General features: G+C 33.0%; 1 pseudogene; it reads right to left on the bottom strand.

Annotated features, from left to right (window-relative positions):
* Positions 1-5679: 5679 nt before the first annotated feature.
* On the bottom strand, positions 5680-19124 carry LOC113755977 (annotated as a pseudogene).
* Positions 19125-25414: the final 6290 nt, after the last annotated feature.

The following is a 25414-nucleotide window of genomic DNA, read 5'->3' as shown; positions in this document are numbered from 1 at the left end:
AAATGGTTATTTGTAGGAGGGAACATCTGAAATTGTAGGGGAAATGCTGTCCAATTTTAAAGTCTATGTGATTTCTTGGTTTTGGCTTGCTTTGAGTGGAAATTAGTGACTTTGGGGGTTGTCTAAACCTTTGGCACCAAGTGTTTCTTATTTTCACTTCCAAGTTCTTTTGACCTTGCATTAGTAGTTTATTGATTAGGTTTACGACTCGTGCCCGAATCTCAATTGTGTTTTCTTGATTGTTATAGGGCGTGCCAGTGATCCGAGACATACATCGGGCAGAAACTTGTGAAATTTCTTTGTTTGAATTGGTGAGTGTACTACTCAAATGTTTGTTATTCCGTGGCTTGATTGTACTTGAAATCTGTGACTGGACTGCTTGTGATTATGGTTTATGTTAGATGGGACGAGGGTGTATTTTATCACTCTCGTACTCTATGGCTTATTTGACTGTTTACTGTATCACTTGGAATTCTCTTGATTGTACTGGAATTTGGTGTCGTTTGGACGTGTATCCAACGACCTTTACTGTTAACTCTGAATTCAACCTCATTGGTAGTCAATTGACTCGAGCCAGCGAGGGTTTGGTCGAGGGAAATTGACAAGCCGTGGGGATTGTTTCTGGGAATCTTTGGGTATTGAGACTCTTGATTCCGGTATACTCGAATATTACAATTTCTATTATGTTTGGTGTTCGGGCTTGGTAAGGGGTATGTGTGACGGACAGAAATCGGAGTAAAGTGGAGTCTACGGGAATGGTTACTCTTAAACGTTGACGGAGAGTCAACAAGGTGAGATCAAGTACGACAAAAGAGGAAAAGGGCTCTTGAGAGCCGTCCGTATCCTTTTACTCTTTAAATGATGTATGATGGTCATTCCTGCTCATTTGATAAGTGTATTTGTCATGAGTAACATTGTATTTTGTGATCCTTGAATACTTGAATGATAGTACCTCATTGGGCGAAAGCTCACTCCGTTAACTTTGTTTTCCTTACAGGGAACCATCTTTTGGACCAATGATAATTTTGAAGAATGAGTTGAGCTAGTATAGTGTAAGACCCAAAGACAACCTAAGAGGGGGGTGAATTAGGTTGATTAAAATCTTAATCAAATTTATGCAATTTTTCTTTAATAAAAATTTACCTTCTTTTCTAGTAATGATCAACCAAGTAGATTAGAAGAAGAGAGCAATGTTGATTTGAAAGACAGGTATAGATAAGCAATGAGAATTTTATTAAACAAAAAGAATAAGATAGAATATCAAACCGATTGTCTACCAAGCTTTCCTCAAACTTGAAGACCAATCACTAGGTTGAGCAACTTCTCTTTGATGAAAGATGATCAACTAGATGTACAATGGAGGGAGCACTTCCTCCTTGCCCTAAGCCTCACTTAGACAAGCTAAGAAGTTTTACAATCACTCAGATAACCCTCAACAAAGCTACACTAATGAAACTTTCAACCACAAGAGAAATGCTCACAAGAAATTCACACCACTTGGAGAACAAATCTAGCTTTGGAGACTATTTTCTAGCTAAAATATCTCTTGAGATCTTGTAAACAAAGTGTGCAAAAGTCTCTTTCTGATTCAGAATCGTTTGTATTTAAAGGGAACCAAAAATGGGCTTCATTAATACTTCCAACGGATAGAAGGCAGATGAAGAGTCAGCTAGCCGTTGGGGCTGTCGGACGTCCGACAGCTTAGTCATCGTCCGATCCCATCGTCCGAAAATCAGTCAAGTTGTTGTTCGGACGTCCGATGGGATTTTATCGTCCGAGTTTCTGTGTCCGAACGTCGTCCAGAGAGTTATCAAAGCTTCGTGGAATTTTTAGGACGTCCGATGAGATTGATGTGCGTCCGAAGCATGCGTCCGATCCTTCAGGACGTCCGATGCTTCCTTACGAGCGTCCGACAGAGTTTTCTTCTTGATGTTCTTCATCCTTTCGGACGTCCGACATATTTCTTCGGACGTCCGACATGAGTGTCCTGTTTTTGCTTCTTCTTTTGGTTGATTTTCATTTCTTGACATATTCGTACCTGATTCTTTGACAGGCAAAAAACACTTATATATGAAGAGAGTTAGATAAACATTTCAAAGTCCTTTGTGATCATCAAAACCAAGAATAACATATAGATATTCTTTTGTATAACTCCTTGGTAGTTGAAAACCCTAAATGTATTTTGATCCAAACGCTTCCCTTTTGGATTTGTAAATTTACAACCATATGTATATAAAAGTGTATAATCATGTTCATGCGTTATATTTGGTTTGAAAATGTTCATTCTATAGAGTTATATAACGTTATTTGTATTCGATTGAGTTTCAGACGGATTTTTAGTTTGAATGAAGAAAAAAAATTTTGGCAGGAATTTCTGCTGGGGAATCCGGCCGAGAATTCGACCAGTTATTGGCTGGATTGACATGAGATTTTGGAAATTTTCCGAGTTGCTCTCTGCCTCCAATCCGGCCGGAAATCTGGTCGGGTATCCGGCCAGAATCCGGCCGGATTGTGACGTGGCAGTCACTATTCACCTCCAGTTTCGAATTTCGTTTTTCCGTTTTGTGGTTGTTGAATCGTTTAAACGCGCTAATCTATTTCGAAACGTTTGAGTTTGTGTGTAACCGTCTTAGTAGTCCTGACGAGAGGTGGGCAAGCAGTTCGCTAACCCTTTGGTACGCTTTCGGGGAAGGTGGGGCTGTCACACTTTTTGTGATGTGATTAATGTATGTGAGATAAAAAGGTGATTGGAAATATAAAAAAATGAGTTGAGAAATGTGTTAATGATACAAACGAAATATTATTTGAAATAATATGATATCCAAACAAACTTTGCCCAGAAATCAAACCCACATTTTACCCAGATATTATTTACGATCAATAGACAAACTATCACTATGTCTTTAAACAAGTCAATTAACGCTTTTAATCATGAACTAATGTAACAAAAAATTATAAATTTAGTTAAACAGGTACAACCCATAAAAATTATTCCTTAACAATTAAACTAAACATTAATTCACAAAAACTCAAGACAGACTTAAATTCCATGCACCAAATTCATAAAAAGATAATTCCACGACGTCTCTATCATATTTTACTGCCAAGTTCTAAAGACACAACAAACAATTGGACTCTATCCCTGTCAACTAACAAATACAAATTTCAACCACAATATTGTAGGTCGCGCCCAACGCGGGACCAAAAGCTAGTATTAATATAAGGGTTAGATGCGGTAAAACCTCCTTCAACTTTAGCTTTAATTATACTTTACTCCACTGAACTGTCTTTTATTGGTAGTTGACCCTCATTTTAATATGTTAAAAAAATTGACCCTTGTTGTAATTATATTTGCATTCTCTTTTTTCTTAATATTTAGTTTTCTCCTTACTCAGCTATTTTCAAAGAATCTTCCTTCCCTTCCGACATTGGAATAGCTACTTGTTTACCTTTGCTACGATTATTAATTGTATGTTTAGAATAAACTTTTAATATTGTTTAAGTCATTATTTAATATTGGCATAGTTTGTTTATGTTTTTTCCATATTAGTAATAATCACAAAATTTATAGTACAACAGACTACATGTTACCTACGTGCAAAGCGTATTCAACATGACAATTATATTATTTAAATACATGTAAATAAATTGGTGGACAGGAGTGATGAAAAATTAACAATAATATAACAAGTAAATATATCACATGATACCCTGTCTTCAAAATTCAAATATATATGTTTAAAATTTGCTATTGTTTGTGTTGGGAAAATCAAAATTTGTTAATTGTACAAGTTATTATGCATTATTAAAACTAGAAGTCGGATTCAGAGGTCCTAAGTTTAAATCTCCTTTCTCGTTCCCCATTTTTAAAATTCCATCCCTCTCCTGGTGTAAAAAAAATTAAAAAATTAATACTAGAAGTTATTAGACCACTTATCTTTGTATCAAATGGTAACCAGTTACTAAAGTTCCAAATTTATGATAAATTATAGCAGAGGTATAGACCGTAGAAACTTCAAAGATAATAACCTGATGACTTTACTAGGAAGAGATAAAAGCAAGAAATGATAAGCATGAATAAACTAAAGCCTTTTTTTTAAAAAAAAAAATTGAATTAAATAAAGTCATAAGTTTGCAATTACTAAGAAGGAGATAAGTATGAATTCAGTAGTTAGTCACAAAACCTTCTGTCTTTGTAATTAATGGAAGTAGGAATGGCTATTAGAAAAGAGTTGGTAACCGTTGAGGGGAAAAGAAGAAAAAAAAACACACACACATAAAGACACCCAAAAAAGAAAAAACTCTTAGCTTTCTCTTTATCTAATCCTTCGTCAATTTGCATTAGAACAACGTAAGGAGAAAAAGGTATTTGATGTAGCTGGACTGTAATTTGCATGACTGTGGAGTAGATTATCATGGATTGACTCCCAGGCAATTAACTTTTATTAGCAAGTTTTGAGGTTGATTTAGTTCCATTCTGATTGAATATGTGAGTCAGGGTTCCATGGGAATTTATTGGTGAACATGGACTTGTATTTCAGGGTGGTAATTGCTCAACGCATCCACGGTTTTTTCTCAAATATACTCAAATATAGTTGGATTTAGAAGTCTTCAATGATGGATTTGGATTTAGAACTACAAAAAAATGTTATTCGGCAGTAAATTATATAAAGCGGGGAAGGAAAAGAAGAATTTGAACCCAAAACTTTAATGAACTTTTAATTTCAGTCACTAAACCAAGGCCATCTCGACAAATTCCATTTCTAATAGTCTCTAATGTTAATGCATGCCCTTGTATATACTATACTCTAGCATTTAGGTATTTTCTCAAACTAATTATACTTTTATCAAAAAAAAAATCACACTTGATGCCCCCTTTAACAATTGCCGACTAGACATACCTAAATAATCTATTGATGTTTGGACCAATAGCTCAACAAGTTTTTATAAGCACTAGACAAATGATTGAAGTCTGGTACTTGCACGATTGAGTTTTTATAATCAATCGGTTTCTGTTTACAAATATATAAAATTTGTCAACATTTATCACTTCAATTTTGTGCATAGTGATTCAAATTTTGTCGTGCACAAATGAGTGGGTAAATGTACATCTTTTTGGGTTTTGTAAACACTTTCTGAGTGCCTATAAACAAACTCATCCGGAAAATTCAAAAATCTTAACTTTTCCAGCACCAATTCTTCAACACCATGCATGCTTGCAAAGTTCAAACATTGATTAATTCTTCAACACCATGTAGCTTTAATTAATTATTTATTAGTTCACTTTTGCAGTATTTCTGAGGAGACAGTAAATACTACCAAATTAAACATATCTCCCTTGCAAAACTTTGGTAGAAATACTAACAAAATTAAGCTTTTACATCAAGGCAACGGATGATCAAACACCCCATGCATGCCACTTTTTTAAGAGCTATGGCCTTGTGAAGCATCAACCAAAGAGATGTATAGAATGAAATGCAATAACACAGGCAAGGGAGCACATATAATAACATAACCAAATTTCGGGCAAGAAAGTTACCACAATTACACATTTGGAGTGAAAGATAATAAGATAATTTTTTCTTCTAGGGTGATGCATAAATCTACACTTGCTATTCCTGGAAAAAGAAGGAACAGATGGATCTATTGTTCTAAGCTGCAAAAATTAAATTAATGACACTAAATGAATGATGTTCGCCATCCTTCAATTACTTGTTGCCTGCTGCTCTGCACCTCATTTTCACCAGAAATTTCCTCCAAAGACTTGCCCCTTGATTCAGGCACTAAGAAAGTGAAAAGTGCGCCAAAAGGTTGATAACTGCCAAAACATTGAGTGAGTTCCTCATTCCAATACCTGGACGATATCCTGCATCTGTCTTGGCCTTGTCTTTGTTTGGAGACAAATACAAGAATCCAATTGCACCCACAATTGCGCCTAACTTTCCAGATGCAGCCGATATGCCATGGCACATTATTCGTAGCCTTGCCGGGAAGATCTTGTTAGAATATTTATGTGGCCTATATGACCACATATAATATTATTAAGATAACTCCTATTAATTAGAAGGATAGATAACTGTATGAATAAATATGAATAACTAATTACAAAATTCAAATGAGAATAGATGACTAGAGGAAGTAGGGAGTCCCATATTTGTTGTATGTGGATGTATTATATGATATTTATTGTGGTACTTTATCTGATAATTATAGTAATTATTAAACTGTATCTTATCATTGTGATTAACAAATAAAGTACGATAAAAATGTTAGAATCTATCATTATCCCATGATGGGAGGAATTGTTATTTTTACCCATCACTAAAATAACATAACAGAGAGTTAGGTGAGGAAAGGCTAGATAGCATAAGTTATAGTTTACAACCTTAGTAATTGAAAGGCTTGGCGATAAAGAGTTGTGGAATTCTTCTCCAAAATGTCTTCAATGTGACAAGGTATGCCAATCTAGAATTTATTTCTTAATTTTAATTTACAAATCATACTAAAGATCCTGCTCTTTATGTCTAACATGTGGTATCAGAACTTTAGATTGAAGTTTATGACTTGTATATTAACTAGGTCACACTTAATTTTGATTTATTTCTGTTGATAAAGTTTAAGACAAAATTCATAGAGTTCAAGAATCCAGTTCATTATTTCCGTACCACATATGCATATGACGACCTTGATTTTGCTTCCTCTAATGATAACTATTAAAATTTCAAGCAGTGGAGGAACTCAATTTTCGATAAAATTTGAATGACGTATCTATGCTATTGACTATGTTTTCCATGAATTGTTATGGTTGGGTGATAGTTAGATGTCTTTAATCATATGTATATGCTTGTTATGAATCCTATGATTGATTGTCCGGATGTCAACTATGCAATTGCTCATATGCGTATGACTCTAAGTGGCTAGTTGCATGGACCAAAGGCTTGATTAATCATATTATCGGACTTTGGGAATGGACATATGTAAGAACACAAAAACAGAATGAACAATAATTTTCAGACCAATTAATTGACTATTCTAGTCAGTTTGGAACATGTATCAACTCGTATTGTTAGTTGGCTTTGGATGGCGGAATTGACAATGACTGAATAGAAGTTTTTATTTCCTTGATTATGAGAGTCAATTAATTTTGTTTAGTCTACTGTATCTGATCCTTGGGAAAGTATTCAACATTATTATTAGAAGCTTAATTGTTATCTTAATAACATCTAAGCTGTATGTAACCACAAGAAATTAAGGAGAGTTAGATGTATGCTCGGTTACAGTATCCAAAACTTCTACTAATGATTCTAAATGTAACCATATTATGTGCATCATAATTACTTCTATGGCATAAAAGGTTTTGTGTGTTGAAATAGAATTCGAATCCGTAAATTGTGCTTGAATTGAAACACCATTTTACCCTCAAAAAAAATTGAAACACCATTTATGAGCAATTATATATGTGATAAAAATATGCTCTTATTGCAATAACCTTAAAATTCATGCTTGAATTATGATGGTTGATTGCATAACTGATTGTATACTACTTGGTTGCAGTAGTTTATGCCATGGTGAACCATTTTGGAAACCCAAATTATTTAGTGCGTATACACTATTACTTCGTCTTCATTGTATCCGTCAATGACAATTGACATTTTGGGAAGAAAGTTTTGTACTGATATTAAAAATTACAATTATTTCATGAAAAGCTCAAATTTTAAGAGAGCATATGTAAATGCATATTTGGGCAATCCAAGATAAAAGTATTCTTAATAATGGTTCATGGATATTCAAGTTACCATATATAAAACTAATATAGTTATATTCTTGGGCAACCTGAGGTTAAATAACCTAGATAACCATGATAGTGATGATTAATTAATTGTCACCAAAGTGACCTAATTATAATGAAGTTTATTAAATGGTTATTTATATGAAATCATGATCATAGAATTATAATTTGTCCAAAGGTATTATATTTCTATATTCATGAAATAGTTGTTATATTACCCAAAGGTATATAACCTTTTTGTTAAATATGTACAAGTGAATAACTGTCACTCACTTGTTAAATTGTCCAATGGAATATAATATTTCTATTATGATTTTATAAGTGAATAATTATTCTCACTTATAGAGTGAATTGCTGGCATGTCGTTATTCAACCCAAAGGTAGGATACGATGATGCAATCGATTACTCACCAAATGTTCAATTATTTAGTAAATCTATTAAACAAGTTGGTTTGCTAGACATTAAATTAGGGAATTTTTCTATGCTCAAAGGCAAGGACTATTTCTTTAATTTATTGTTTTAGCATATGAGTTTAGATTTACTGTTTACAGTAAGACGAAATAGCATCCTTACGCCTTATGCTAGTATTATTGTTTTTAACTTGTATTATATTCTAATAATTAGTGATTTTGTTCACACTTAAATTTTATCTTAATTTACACGAGAGGGGGAGCTTAAGAGGCTTGTGTGTTAGGAATTAGTAGGTATGCACACCTAATTAAAGTGCTATGACTTAATAATTAGTGATTATTCCCTTATGTTAGCCATATTACTCTGTTCTCTTGATTTTGGGTGCAAAATTAAATTAGCACATGTGAGTGTGAATCTCACTTTATGTGTATGTGCTGATATAATGGTTGGATACAAGTAGTTCAAGCAATTAATATTATTAATATGCTCATTAAATATTGTATTCGCATTAAGATGTATGGTTATTACCCTTAAAGTGATTAAAGTCAAAATTTTCATAAGGGTGGTTGTGGAATTATAGTATAATTTTGACTAAACACCCTTAAAACACCTTTTGTTTTAACTCTGAAATTGTGTGAATTAATTCTTGAATTTAAGGTGAAAGCTGTTGATTTATTTATGGTAAATCCCGTGATTGAATTTTTGATAATTTCTTGAGCATTTCATTTTAAATTCTCTTTTGAAACTTTAAACTATTCAAAAATCTTTTATAATACACATTAAAGAATATGGTTATTACTCACACTTAACCATGTGTACATGAAAGAATAAGAGTAGTTTAAGTTTGAGAGATGTGACAATTAAAGTTACTATTGTATCTCATAAATGTAGAAACGCAAATAGAGACAATAATGTTTTCATAAAGGATGAAAATATATATTAAAATAAATATGTGTTGTCCTTATCTAGTTAGAAAAACATTGAAAGATTTGTCTTTATGATTGGAAATTATTTTGAAAGAATTTAATGGAATGCCTCATTTTTATGACTATGAATGACACTAGATGAATTGTCTTATGTCACACAATTCACATTGTCAACGTATGTTTAGTTTCAAAAGAGAAATGGAACATATTTGATTGAGGTAAAGCATCTATTATAGAAAATAATGCCTTTACGAATATACAAGTGGAGTATTTTTACCCATAATAGAAGTTTTTTTTTTCAAAATATATTTTGTCGCAATCTAGAATTTGCTTATTTTAAATTAATAACTATTGAATACAACTTTAATGTTGATTATGCAATAGTAGTTTTAAAATAATAAATTTATATTTCTAGATTTTCAAATGATGTATGAAATTGAACAAAACTCCATTTGTCTTATGTAACTACATTGGCATCATGAAAACTTATTAAACTTACACAGGAGATTGAAATATGTCTTCATAAGTGTATTTAGATAAAATAAAAGACCTAACAATTTTAAATTTTATCATGTCATATGTTTAGGCTACATTACAGAAAGTAGACTGGTCAGAATGTTATGGATGGCAAAAGGAGTTTACTCTATTAGTAGTTATAATACGAAATTTTGTGAACTATTTTCTGTCAAGTTGAAGTGGTTAAAATATTTATTTATCTTATTTTTTATAACCATTCAAACTTAATGTCTTTGTTCTTGTATTAAAAAATATTTGTACAAGAGATAAATATATAAATGTATAAAAGGTAGAAAATAAAGTTATAATGGGATAATTTGAATGTCCTGTGTGTATAATTCTTGATAGATAGCATTGATAAAGAATATACAATGCTTAATTGACAAAATTTGAGTTATGTATTTGTATCAAGAAATGAAAACTTCTGGGCATAATAAATAGTAATTTGAATTTTTCTTTACTCTTGTACAGTGTATGTCCATCCATTATTGTCAAGAATTTCATTTATGTCATGGATTGGATAAATATTTTCAGCTTACGTGGGGATATATTATCAACACTTAAGGTAGCTGAAATAAAAATATATAGATGTTTTAGCTTATGTAGGAATATGTAATCAATTCCTAAAGAAGCTAAATGCACTAAAAAATGATTATTTTCATAGATTATACTGTCATATGTTGCAAAGTGCTTTATATTAGAAATACTTGATTTTGAAAAAATAGAATGAGTAATTTGACTCAAATAATGGAGTTGAAAGGTAAGGTGAATCATGCACGTTACCATTATGTTATAGAGATTAATTGCTTTTTAAGGGAACTTTAAAATTTCATCAATTGTCTCAACATGACTCTAGTTGAGAGATCATATAAAAAAATATTCTATTATAAATCCACTAATCAAATTATTAAGGAAATAGTGGGAGTCAGGAAATTCTCAATTCAAGTAAACTTACTAATATCTATGTTTATAAATTCAAGAGTTTATGTGTGTTTTAGGCTTAATTGTTATATAGTTATTTTCACAACTACATTTAAGTTTAGTACTACAATAGAAGACGTTGTTTAACATTGTTGGTAATGCATGGTCTATCAGGATTATTATGATATATTGGTAGTGTTAAATGATATAATGATATACTTGTTGGTGACTTTTTCAACTTAAAAGAGTACAAATATAGTAAATCTCTTATAATGCTAATAAAAGTTTTTGCTGACATTTATTGTGGCACTTGTAGTTCATTATGTTTGGAGCTACGTTAAAGTAGATATGATTTATATATCTCTATAACAAATGTCTACCTTATGTTCATGTAAAAGAGAGTATGACCTATTGATTACAAGTGATAGAGAATCTTTATCTAAATCAAATTGATATCCCATTAATGATTTATTTTTACTAATATATTCTTCATATTGTTTTAAGAGGAATGATATTATAAATCGTTATACATTAAGATTAGTGGGAATAACATGTATTTGGTTTGTATATAGAAAATAATTTCTTCCACATTTTGGATAATAAGCAATTCTTATTTAAAACTATTAAGTGAAGGATATATGTAATACCTTTCATGTATTTGGTATTAATAGAGATAGAAAATGAGTGTTTTGAACTATCTCATCTAGCCTTCACTAATTTTTTTTTTTAGAATCTAAAATTGTAATATTGTTTATTATATTTTGAAATAATTGCAAGTTATATGGATGCTATAATACTGCAATAAGGTACTTGTTGTTTGGCCTATATTTTATCAATTTTGTACTATTGGTCATTCAACTTTGACACTTTTATTAAAGTATATAAGGAAAAGTGGGAGCTGAATCAAGTAAATTGACCTAAAGTTAGAATATTAATAACAAAATAGCTGCAACTACTTGAGTTCGTTAGATTTGAGTTATGATCATTAATGTTACAACTTAAGGATGCTGGCTAAGTTGTTGTTACGATCATATGACTCACAAAGAACTCATTAGCTTATCGTATAGTTGCTATTATGTTTCTAACTATTTGTGGATAATTAAGTCCATTATGTTTTGTTGAGACTTTCCACTATTGTATCTTTATAGAACAGTAAGTGCTTTAATGGATTTAAACACATTAAAGTGAATCATGTACTACATTGTTTTATGAATATGTCAAAAGGTGTCCATTTGAGCATACCCAATAATGAAATATTGGTGTCAAAATATTTTGCAAACATATATTTTCAATGGGGTTTTGCTATTATTGATGTTTGGACATATAAGTGTAAAATATTAAATCCTATTGTTTGTGGACATTATCATGAGAATTATGCACATGATTAATATTTGGACCATTAAATGGACATCAAAGTTATTGTCCATTTCTTCCTCATTAGGTTTATCTACAATAAGTTGTTAGAATTGTGATACATGGAAGGAAATATATTCAAATTGATATATAATCGCTATGATTCATTCTAATAACATTGTAGGATAAACATGATTAAATATTGTGGCCACTCTATTTATTTGATTCTGTACAATTATTATTTATGTAGTCATTTGTCCAAGTGAGAGAATGTTAGAATATTTATGTGGCCTACATGACCACGCATAATATTATTAAGATAACTCCCATTAATTAGAAGGATAAATAACTGTATGAATAAATATGAATAACTAATTACAAAATTCAAATGAGAATAGATGACTGGAGGAAGTAGGAAACCCTATATTTGTTGTATGTCAACGTATTATATGATATTTATTGTGGTACTTTATTAGATAATTATAGTAATTATTAAACTATATTTTATCATTATGGTTGACAAATAAAGTACGATAAAAATATTAGAATCTATCATTATCCTATGATGGGAGGGATTGTGACTCTATAAATGCTCTAGGGCTCCTGGTCCTCTCACTACTCGGACATATATTATTTTTACCCATCACTAAAATAACATAACAGAGAGTTAAGTGAGGGAAGACTAGATAGCGTAAAGTTATAGTTCACAACCTTGGTGATTGAAAGGCTTGGTGATAAAGAGGCGTGGAATTCTTCTCCAAAATGTCTTCAATGTCACAAGGTATGCCAATTTTGAATTTATTTCTTAATTTTAATTTACAAATCATACTAAAGATCCTGCTCTTTATGTCTAATAGAATCAACTAGAACAACAAATGCGGTTGCATTAGATCCAAAATTCCTGAAGAAGAAAGTTAACGTGCATAGCACCACAAAGCCTATATGATTTCCTGTTTGAGTCCAGTGGTTGTTCTAGCCAAAAGGGCAATTAGAATTTGAGTCTGGCAATCTTGTAGACTTCATGAACTGCATTCATAGTCTTGGCTGTAGGAAGCCATCCAATTAAGCTGAAGATATTCTTGTGGAATAGATTTTGACTGCAAAATGCAGTGTCAAGAAAGAACCATGTGGTTTTTGGAGAAATTTCTAAAATTATGATGATTTTTAAAAAAATTCTACAAAGGGGGCCTTTTTTGTATGGAGTTCCGTCAAGGGGGTCTTCGCATTCAGCAAATGCGAGCTCAAGGGAGCTCGCATTTGCTGAATGCGAGGTCTCCCTGAATTTTCCTACCATCCAAATCAAAAAAAAAAAGAAAAGAAAAACAGACATAGAGGTGTTTTTTTTGAAATTTTGTGAACAAAAGATCTTCCCCTTCAAGTGCAGATGATGCAGAAATGAAGAAGTTACTTATACAACCCAAATTCAGATCGGATTTCGCTCATGAAAGCCAGATATCCAACCCTGGCTCGAAATGTTCACCCACATTTTCTGCACATTTTCTCTTTTTTTTTCTACTGATTTTCTCTCCCTTTTTGGCTCCCCACAGTCTCTCTTCCTCCCTTACTCTCTCTCTGGTTTTCCTTTCTGCTTCAACCGTCACTTCTCCCTCAATCTCCCCTCTCTTTCTCGGTACTTTTTCTTTCTCCTTTGCCCGCTGCTACCCGAAGCTCTTTCTTTGCTTTTTCCTCACTCAGTCCAACCCTGCCATTGTTGTCGAAGAATGAACAGTTGCTTTGCAATTCAATACTACTGCTGCTTGCATTGCTGGTGCTGCCATTGTTAGCACTGATTGCGCAAGCATCCCAGTTCGGGAATGCGGGAGTTTGGTCTTTTTTTTTTTTTTTTCCAAACTGAGCTCGCATTCGCGGAATGCGAGCTCAGTGACCTCGCATTCCACGAATGCGAAGACCCCCATTTCAAGAACAAATGAAAAAAACCGCCCCACTTGTAGAATGATTTTTTTTTTCATCACAAACCAAGAATTCTCCCTTTTGTACCAAGCAAGTGAAGCCCATGACGAAGAGACTCCTTGGTGAATAAACCAAATCCATTTCCAGTTCCAGTCCCAATTCCAATTTTAGTTTCTGAATTCTGAGTTTTTTTTCTTCCACGATTACTTCTTCTAAATCTAAATCAACCTGTAGAACTTTAGGCATGCCTGCTGTAGCTTGTTTTTTATTCTTGGCAATTAGAGTCGTGTATCATGCGTTTTCTCGCATCTTCATCCTCCAATAGTAAGTTAGCAAGGCAGGAATTGCCCCAGCCATGAGAACTATCCTCCGAACTAATATGCTTGAGCAACAGTAGAGCCAGTGGGATCAATTGCATAAGATGGAGCCTTAAACCTTGCATTGAAAATTGCTAGATCATCATTGCAAAAATACTGGCACATAATATTTTAAGTCCCTGCATAGCAAACACTGCCGCTATAAAATAGCCATGAGTCTTCTTATTCGCATATTCTGACATAATTGTTGCAGAAAGTAGATAATTGCCTCCAATAGCAAAACCAAGCCAAAATTGCCAAAAGCAAAGGGTTCCCAAGATAGCTTTTAGATCACGTTGAAAGGAAAATCCTGATAAAGGAGAGCTTAAACCGTGGTCAACCGTGTCATGACATAGACGTTTTTGCAACCCCTTTTATCCCCGAGCAAGCCGAAGAAGAGCTGGCTAGCTAAAGTTCCACAAAACACAACTCTATTTACAACGGCGGATATGTTAGGAGGCAAGTTGCCAGGCATACCTGAGCCTTCGACATGGTAGTGTATGCGATCGAGCAATTTGGTGATGAGTGATATTGTGAGGACCCGAAAATTTCCTTAATTTAATTTATTTTACTGGCTTAATTAATTATTTAATTCGATTATTTAAAATCCATTTATATGGAAAAGCGCATCTCTTATGATTTTAAAGCGTTTTATTAGAAAAAAAAAATTATTTTTCGAAAACTCGTTTAGTCCGGAATAATGAATACATATTTTTCGAGACTATATTTTAATTGAGAGTGTATTAATTTTGGAAAAATAAGAATAATCAATAGTAGATTAAGAAAAGTCGTGAGGACTCGTAAAATTTATTTATTTTAAACTCATGTTACGAGTTTATTTAAATATTTAATTGCCAGTTTACTCCGAATATTATTTTCTAACCTTTTTAGACCCAATTACATGGAACTATGACTTTCTTATATTTTTAAAATGACTTGTTGTGGAAATTAATTTTTAGAAGTTCGTTTAGTGAAAATAGTGAATACGCGTTTGGAGACAGTGACCGATTTGATGATACAATAAGTTCGAAAAAAATTGGATACTTATACATTAGTCTTAAAAATAGATATTTTCATGTTTAAGTATTCAAGTATTAGTTAGTGGTACAATCATATAGGAATTTCTTGGAGATTTCACTCTATCGTGCACAAATTGGAAATACGTGTTTTCACACGCGCGATTTAATTGAGGGACTTAAGAAATTTATTTCTAGATTATTAAGAGTGAATAATAATAGTATGAATACAAGTGCATTAGAGGTTTAGTGCACTAGTGAAACAAACTCGAAAGGAATCGAGTACGAAACGTATGCGCGCGATCGAGGGAGAGTTGACTTTTGGAGCACTTCTTGTCCACAAATTTCAAAGCTTCTCACGGAAGCTTATCATCAGCCATCATCCCTTCTTTTCCTTCTTCATTCCAGCCGTGCAACTCCAAGGAAAAACAAGACCAAGTTCTTCATTTTTCCTTCATCGATTCTTGCTTCAAATCTCCACCAAATCACCTCAAATTTTAACTACACTCTGCTAAACACTTGGTGATCATCTTAAGCTAGAAAAGGGGCTTCATTTCCACGGTTTTCTTGAGCTTCAAAGTGACCAAAAATTCTGATTTAGTCATCAAGAGAGGTAATGAACGATCAACCTCTTAATTCTTGATTTATGGAAGTTAGATTACACTCATGAGCTTTTGGACTCTCATGGGTAGCTTTAAATTGTTGTAAAATTGGTGAGTGGACTCTATGAACTCCCACTTTGATGGAAAGACTGATTTGATGATTGATGATGAAATTAATGGTGGTTTAGTGCTTATATTAGTGGATTAATGTTGAATTGTTGGTAGAAAAATCAAAAGAGGTGCTTGGAGCAAAAGTGACCATTTTACCCCTGCCTTGTCCGACCACTTTTGTGCAAAATTTTGAGGTTCTAATTGCTTGATTATGTTGTTTACATGTTATATTGGTTGTGTAAAAAGTTTCATTCAAAATAACTTGATTTGGTCACCCAAATGTTGGATTTACGACAGCTTAGCAATCTGGAAATTTATCCCGTATTCACCCAGGCAGTGTATTTGTTTAGGCTATATCTTTTTACTTCGATGTCAGAATCAAGTGCCGTTTGCGGTACTGGGAACTAGACATTCCCAGATTTCTAACGGTATAAAATGCATGTTCTGGTTCCATTTGAGTGAGCCAAACCATTCATTTGAAATCCACTGTCCTGTTTCGTTGCTTCTTGGAAGGCAGCACACGAGTTGCAAATTGATGCTCACGAATGAGCTGTTTATGGACAGATTTTAAAAATGGTTTCTTCTGAAAAAATATATCCTTATGAGTCTATTTTCTAAATCCATCAACCAAGCTCAATTCCGAGTTGAATTGAGTGATTTATGATCGAAATTCAAAACTGACTTTGTGAACGAAAACAGTGTTTTGGACAGATTTGAAACTAACTACGGTTTGGGACTTGTTATCCAAAGTTTCTTATTGTAAATCATCTATCGAATGTACCTTGAAAATATTTTGGACATTTCCTACTGGAATGAACAATGTTTGAAATGTTCCTTGACCAAATGTTTGGAAACGGCAAAACGGAAGTTCAAAGGCAGCTTAGCCTTAGAATTTCTTGTGATTTCAACGGTTTTGTTAACCCACTTTTTGTGCTTATTTCTCTATGAAATTTGGTAGAGGAACAACCCTTATATGGTAGTATTACACTGCTAATTTTGGTGTTATTCCGAGGCCGTTTCATTTCTCAACTAAACTTCCAAAGTTCGTGACTTGATTTTGGAAAACCCTTGTTTAACAAAGAAATTTGGGTAAATTTGAGCTACCATATCTTGGTGCTCAAAACTTCAATTTTCATTCCGCTTGTTCCATTTTAAACTTTGATTGTAACTCTAATAGAGCTCTAAATTTCAAAGGCTAGTTCAAATTGAGTGAATTTTGCTGAATTCCCAAAGTTGGCCAAAAATCAACCCCGAAAGCTGTCTTCATGTTCAAAACGGCAACTTTGAGCCAATTTTTGAATACCTTCTGTTTGGAATCATGGAAAAGTGTCTTCTAGAAACTTTTAGTACTTTGGAAGTAGTTTCCAACGGTACCAAGTTTTCCAATTTTGGACTCATAGAGAGTGAGATCTGATTTTTCAAAATTTGCTTGCCGAATCTGAAATTTTCGAACTTAAAGGAAATTGAGGGTTTCAAACTTTCCATTTTACTCCGATATTGCTAGACCGTTTTACACTTGATTTCAAATGCTTCCGAGTCTCGACTATAAATAATTAAGGCTCAATTCATGAATTCTCCTTAAAATGACCACTAGTACAACCTTCACGGTAAGTAAGGGATTTTAAGCGATGGTGTGTAATAGACAACTATTGTTTGCTCAGGTGCTCAAGGAGACCTTCAAGAGGATCTCGAGGGAAACACCTGAAAGATTGTATACGCACTTACTCTTTTGTTGCAATAGGTGAGTGTTCCATATAGGAGTACGTAATTTGAATAAGTCTATCATGCTTAATCCATGATCATTAAGTGTTAAGTGCTACATGTTAAGTATTTACCACACTCATGCATATTTAAGTAATGTATACTTGAATTACCCGACATGAAATACTTGAATTGCATATTTATGTGATGTGTTTAAATGATTAATTATGTTATGACTGCATAAGTCGGTTAGAGTGAATCTCCTCGACTCTTAAATGGTAAAAGTGGGAAACGGCCAATGGCGGCCTATTAAAATGACTAATGTCTACCAATTAACCGTGATTACTACCGTTAACCGTCAACCGTCAACCGTTAACCGTCAACCGTTACCGTTTACCGTAATTTCTTACCGTTTCCTATCTACTTGATTACCTGGTACTAGATTATTTGATTACCGTAAATTACATGTTCACATGAAATTATCAAATATTGCTTATGTGTTTATGTGTTAATTGTTGCTAGCAATTGCTCATATGAAATTGTCCACCACTTTAAGGCGAGTGTGTACTTTATCTCACTCGACCTACCAAAAGAATAAATTTTTACCGTTAGCCAAATTATTTGATTACTTGTGCATGTTGTAAGCTCTAAGCTGAACTTGGGTCATGCCCTTGGTTACTGACCTACTCGAGTCAGGACTGGGCTCGATCGGGTAGGTTGGAATCCTGGGCCACCGTTTCGGTATATTCGAGTATTACCACTGGAGGGATAAGGCGATGGCCAGACAGTACCGTGGGGACCGGAAGTTATAAGGTGCAGTTGACCGAAATGGTTCCAATGGAATACCGAATCCTTCAATGCGTGTTTATTTTACATAATGATAACCGTTTCATGCAAATGTGCCATACTTGTGATATGCTGAAATTACTCGTACAATGATTATTGTCTCATGTTAATATGCCAATGTGCAACCTTGAACCATACATGCAGTATGCTCAATTACTTGATTTATTAGAACTGCTAGAGTGTTTTGGAACCTCACTGGACTGTGTAACTCATCCCACGTTTTGGGTTTCTTTAAACAGGGTTCGAGACCAAGAGTGCTCGTGAATAGTACTAGATTGCTTTCTCTTGAAGACTTTAAATTGTATTACAGCAGATGGCTGTAGTAAATATTCTTTTGGGTTGTATTAAGCTTGAGAGTTGATTAATTGTAAGTGTGAGATATTTTGAAGTACTTTTATTATGTATTGGAGTTATTTGAAATATTATTGAAGTATTCTGGGCTTGTGAATTGTGGATTGTAGTGAGCCCTGACGAGAGTTGGGCAAGCGTCCCGCGGATACCCTTTGGTTCGCCTTAGGGAGAAGTGAGGGCATCACAGATATGCTGAAGAAATCATATGATCAGTGAAGAAGCCCATTCCAGCCACTCTTTTTACTATGATGTGGTACCATTATGTTTTTGCGACATCAAGTGCATTAAGCACTTGATTTTTGGTTTCAGGCATTGGGCCAAGTCCCTTTTAAGCTTCTTTAAGTATTTGACGTGCGCGGTGTATACATATTCAATTAGTTCATCCACAATCAAGTTTTACATTTATAATTTCTAAATACCCCATACGCGATTTATCGCAAGTATACGAATCGTGAGCGAGTATAGGGTATTAAAAGTCGATCCCAAAGGGAAGATTGTAATTACTGGTGTTTTTCGAACTCCTTTATTATCTAGACTACCATAAATATAAAAGTAATGAAAATTAACACTAGAAAACTCCTAGAGATATGAAATTTCTTACTATTCTTGCAAATGAGATTACCGATTAAGTGAATGCTATTATCTTGGCTAGTTATGACTTAATTTCATAATGTATGTGAAACCTACTCTCGTAGTGAATCAACTATACTTATAGCTAAACCACACCTACTCTCGTGGTTATGAATTAACTACAAGTTCATTTCTTCTATGAAATTACATGAAACAAGTCACTAAAACCACATAGGTGCACCTCTACTCTCGTGAGTGTACTCCCTAGACTTATCACTTCTTTGAACTAGTATTAAATTCTAATTTTCATTACAAACTTAACACCTTTAGATAATCACAACTAATGACCGGTTAATCATGATTAGAAAAGCAAAAGTGATAAATAACTTGTTCAAAATAATATCACCAAATAATTAAGTAAACATCATAAACAAGATATAGAAAGTTCATCCATACTCTAGGTATAAACTTTAGAAACACATATTTAAATACTAATCCAAATCTTGTATTAACAAAACTTAGAGTTCAATACAAAGATAAAGATGTGGAAAGAAGAAAACTCTTGTCACTAGAGTTTCTTGAGCCTCTCCTTCTTCATCTCCTTTGGTCTCCTTGTTGAGCCAATACAATAATGAATAACACTCAAAAGTAACTAAACTAATGAACTAAGAAAAACTAGTGAACACTACATTTTTGTGGAGTTCTTTCTACCCTTCCTAAGTTATTTTGAATCTTGCAAGTCCATGGCTATATATAGATGAATGTAGTCAAGAAATGAGGCTTGAAACATCCCATTTACAGCTGCTAATTGGTTGTTACACGTTCATCAATAGTTGTGAATTATTAAAGAAGGAAACAAGTTGCACAAGTGGAGAGCAACCATTTCTGACCAGAATTTGGACAATTCAACTGCAATTTTCTCTATGATTGAGGTAGAACTAGCTCTTGTGTAAAACAAGAAAGTTGTAGATCTTTGAATTCTATTTTCAATGCCTCAAGAATCATCCCATTTGGAGCTCTGTGGACCGAGATATGATCAAAATACCACTGACTGGTCAGAGCTCTATTGTCAGCTTTCGACAGCAGACTTTAACTTATGTATTTCGACATTTTGACCAGGACAATGGCTGAATTGGACTTTGATGTTTTCATACCAAATTTAGATACATCTCTTGGCTTCAAAATGATTCAAGAATCATCTCAATCCAATGTATGTAGCTCAAGATATAGCCGAAATACCACAGGTTGCCAAAGCTGACTTTTCTTGCATTCTTTTGTCCTTAAATTGCATTTTCTCTTTTACACTTCATATTTTTATTTTTATCACTTTAAACCATCATCAATTATCCAATTATCTTCTCAATGCACTCCATTTGATGATTGAATCATTAAACCTACAAAAATATGCAGTTTTTACTATAAAAAATCATAAAATGCAATTTTTTACACTTTAACCATAAAATGCATATTTTCACTAGAATCCTAGTTTATTAGATATAAAACTAAATAAAACACACAAAAACTAACCAATAAAACACACTAAAAATACGTAAAATATCTACTTGTCAAATACCCCCACACTTGAGCCATTGCTTGTCCTCAAACAATTAGAAATACAAACCAACAATGATCCAACATTTTGACAATAAACATATGTTCACCATTCAACTTCATTTTCTCCAAACAAGGTAAATAACCATTATGCAATTTTTCATTAATCCTCAGTACTCATAATATCAAGTAAAGGAGAGCCAATTATACCACCATTATAACAAATTCAAATCGATTTTTTCATCCTTACCCATTCACAAGCAAGCAGATCATATGGTCAATAATAATGCTTCCTAAACTCATGATCATCTTTTTATTCTACTTAAAAAGATATTTATTCATATAACATATCTAAATATTACTTAAGACGTGAGAATGCCTTTTGACGTGAGGATCGGCATTTTTAGATGAAGATCACGGTTACTCAACACTTCACATACTCAAGTTGCTTTGCATACTCTTAATTCAAGTACCGTATTACGTGAAAGTCGACATTTGTAGATGAAGACTCCCAGTTACTAAGTACAAGAATCATTGGAGTAGAACAAATCTTGTTTTTTTTTTCTTCTTTTTTTTCTTTTTTTTCTTTCCACTTTCATTTTTTTTTTGTAATAGCAAAGATAATAATAATTTCCTCAAAAGAATAATCATGAGAAGAGTATTGCACTTATTGACCGTATTTATCACTTAACTTATAAAATCAAATAAAGAGAAGAAATTTCATTAAATATGCAAAAAAAATAGGCATAATTTTCTCCACCTTACAAGATATACTTTCCTACAAATGCACAAATTATAATCGCATAATAGTTATTTCCAAATTAAATGAGAAAAGAAGTTTCCAAATCACATATATTTATCTCAAATGTAGAAGGAATTCGAATTACTAATGGTATGAAACTTGTTACCCCTTTAGATAATATTGAAAAAATTTGAAACTTTTTGGGGCAAATTCACAAATTTGGACAAGATTTTAAAAAAATTTTGAATTTAAACACAAGTTCAATATTTGCAACCAACAAGTCAATCACATACAATGTATATAATCTCAATTCTTCCCCCCACACTTAACATGCACATTGTCCTCAATGTGTAAAAAGGAAAATCAAGATAAAGAAAAGTAATACTCCCCTATTGCTTCGATCGAAATGTCAAAGCATTCAGTTCACGAACCATCGTCCACTTATCTCTAATGCTTCATGCGTTCCATTTGATAACCATTAATAATATTAACCAAAAGATGAAAAATGAAAAATAAATGAAAAACAACAAAATAACTCAATACATAATTTAAACATGAAATCACACCAAAATAAAATAGCCAAAACATTGGGTTGCCTCCCAATAAGCGCCTTTGTTAATAGTCGTTGGCTCGACTTTTTCACCTCATTTCTCAAGGAGGTTTTGTTAATGAATAATCCACCAATTTTTGTTGTGGTGGATCATGAAAAGGTGGCTTAATAGCAAAAGCCACATGTTCTAATGATGTGAGATGTGGAAGTGACTTACCTATCTCAAGTGTTTCATAGATATTACCTTGAATATGCACCACTTGAGAACTCACCAAAGGAGATATCATATGAGTTTCTTGGGCAATAATACCTTTCAAACCTATACTTTCAATACACTACTCAAGAGGGGTGAAAAATGAATCATTAAAACTCACCTCCTGAGGTTCAAAATTAGCTCCAAAGGTACTATCATGTGAAATGAATATTTGCTCATTCAAACACAATTGAGATACATCATTTTCATCAAAATGCAATACATTTTCACATATAACATTCCCACCATTCATGCTAGGGTTATTTTGCATATCATTAAAGAAATAACTTCACACAATGCATGCAATTGCTCTTGTATTCTACCAAAGTGAAAAGTTAATTCATCTATTCTTTCCTCAACCCTATCAAAACGGTCAGAAGTTGCATTAGCTAATTTTTCTAAAGCTAACGCCCAAGTTGGATTAGGATCATTAATTACTTTTTCTATTGCCAACTCTCAAGATGGTTTTGATTCATATTGGACACTTTTGGATTGGAAATCATAAGAACATGAAGAAGCATTATATGCACATTGATTATCCCAACCATAAGCATATGAATTACTCCAATTATATCCATATTGATCAAAATAAGGATTGTAATGCTCTAATTCATCATAATAATCCACATTTTGTGCTTGTCTACATGTAAAAGCAGCATGATAACCTCCACACAAGTCACAAGTTATATGATTAGAATTAAAAGCATTAACACTACTCTTTTGCTCAATTTCATGCATAAAAGTGTCCATTTGAATTTGTAACATTATAACATCAAGTTTAGCATTTAAACTCCTTAAACCATATTCAAATGACATACCTTCGGTAATTTCTTGGTTACCTCTATCCAAGGAGCTTTGCACGTAGTAACCTTCCGTTGCTGATCTTCGAATTCTCGTGCCTTGTTCTCTATATTGACCTACCCTCCTCATCACCTAAAATTACTTTTAAACAATATCAAAAGCAAGATAAATTAAGAAGGATAGATTCAAAGACACAAACTAAAAATAATAATAATAATTGACTCAACAAAACACTAAAAATGACATAAATCACAATAGACACAACAAAAACAACAAAAATAAGAAAAATTGTCTAAATTAATAAAGTTGCTCTTAGCATCGATATTGACAAATCTTTCCCCGACAACGGCGCCAAAAACTTGATATGAGCAGGCTCATCCACAATCAAGTTTTACATTTATAATTCCTAAATACCCCACACGCGATTTATCGCAAGTATACGAATCGTGAGCGAGTATAGGGTATTAAGGGTCGATCCCACAGAGAGGATTGCAACTACCGGTGATTTTCGAACTCCTTTATTATTTAGACTATAAGCATGAAGTAAAAGTAATAAAATTAACACTAGAAAGCTCCTAGAGGTATGGAATTCCTTACTACTCTTGCAAATGAAGTTACCGGTTAAGTGAATGCTATTATCTTGGTTAGTTATTGCATAATTTCTTCATGTATGTGAAACCTACTCTCGTAGTGAATCAACTATACTTGTAACTAAACCACACTTACTCTCGTGGTTATGATATTAATTACAAGCTCATTTCTTCTATGAAATTACATGAAACAAGTTACTAAAGCCACAAAGGTGCACCTCTGCTCTTGTGAGTGTACTACCTAAGTTTATCACTTCCTTGAACTAGTATTAAATTCCAATTCTCATTGCAAACTTAACGCCTTTAAATAATCACAACTAATGGCCGGTTAATCAAGATTAGAAAAGCAAAAGTGATAAATAACTTGCTCAAAATAATATTACCAAATAACTAAGTAAACATCATAAACAAGATATAGAAAGTTCATCCATACTCTAGGCATGAACTTTAGAAAAACATGAAGAAAAATAAAGCCAAACTTGTATTATAGCTAAACATGAAATCAAATACAAAAGAAAACGTGATAGGAGAGATGTCACCCTTGTCACATGAGCTCTAACTCTCCATCTTTGCTCCTCCAATCTTCATCCAAATCTAGATACAAATACAAGAAGGAAAAACTACTCTACCTATACTATACTAATGAACCAAGAAAAACTAGTGAAGACTACATTTTTTGTGGAGTTCTTTCTAGCCTTCCAAAGTTATATCTTCAATCTTGCAAGTCCATGGCTATATATAGATGAATGTAGTCAAGATATGTGGCTTCAAACATCCCTTTTACAGCTGCTAATTGGTTGTTACATGTTCATCAATAGCTGTGAATTATTGAAGAAGGAAACAAGTTGCACAAGTGGAGAGCAACCATTTCTGACCAGAATCTGAACAATTCAACTGCAATTTTCTCTATGATTGAGGCAGAACTAGCTCTTGTGTAAAATAATAAAGTTGTAGATCTTTGAATTATCTTTCCAATTCCTCAAGAATCATCCCATTTGTAGCTCTGTGGACCGAGATATGATAAAAAAAACCACTGACTGGTCAGAGCTCTATTGTCAGCTTTTGACAGCAGACTTTAACTTTTGTATTTCGACACTTTGACCAGGAAAATGGCTGAATTGGACTTTGATGTCTTCATACCAAATTTAGATACATCTCTTAGCTTCAAAATGGTTCAATAATCATCTCGATCCAATATATGTAGCTCAAGATATAGCCGAAATACCACAGGTTGCTAAAGCTGACTTTTCTTGCATTCTTTTGTCCTTAAATTGCATTTTCTCTTTTACACTTCATATTTTATTTTTATTACTTTAAACCATCATCAATCATCCAATTATCTTCTCAATGCACTCCATTTGATGATTGAATCATTAAACCTACAAAGATATGCAGTTTTTACCATAAAAATCCATAAAATGCAATTTTTTACACTTTAACCATAAAATGCATATTTTAACTAGAATCCTTGTTTATTAGCTATAAACCTAAATAAAACACACAAAAACTAACCAATAAAACACACTAAAAATACGTAAAATATCTA

Source organism: Coffea eugenioides, unplaced genomic scaffold (assembly GCF_003713205.1).
Source record: "Coffea eugenioides isolate CCC68of unplaced genomic scaffold, Ceug_1.0 ScVebR1_187;HRSCAF=766, whole genome shotgun sequence".
Lineage (NCBI taxonomy): Eukaryota > Viridiplantae > Streptophyta > Magnoliopsida > Gentianales > Rubiaceae > Coffea > Coffea eugenioides.
Note: the sequence above shows the minus strand (reverse complement) of the source record. Positions and strands in the feature narration are given on the sequence as shown.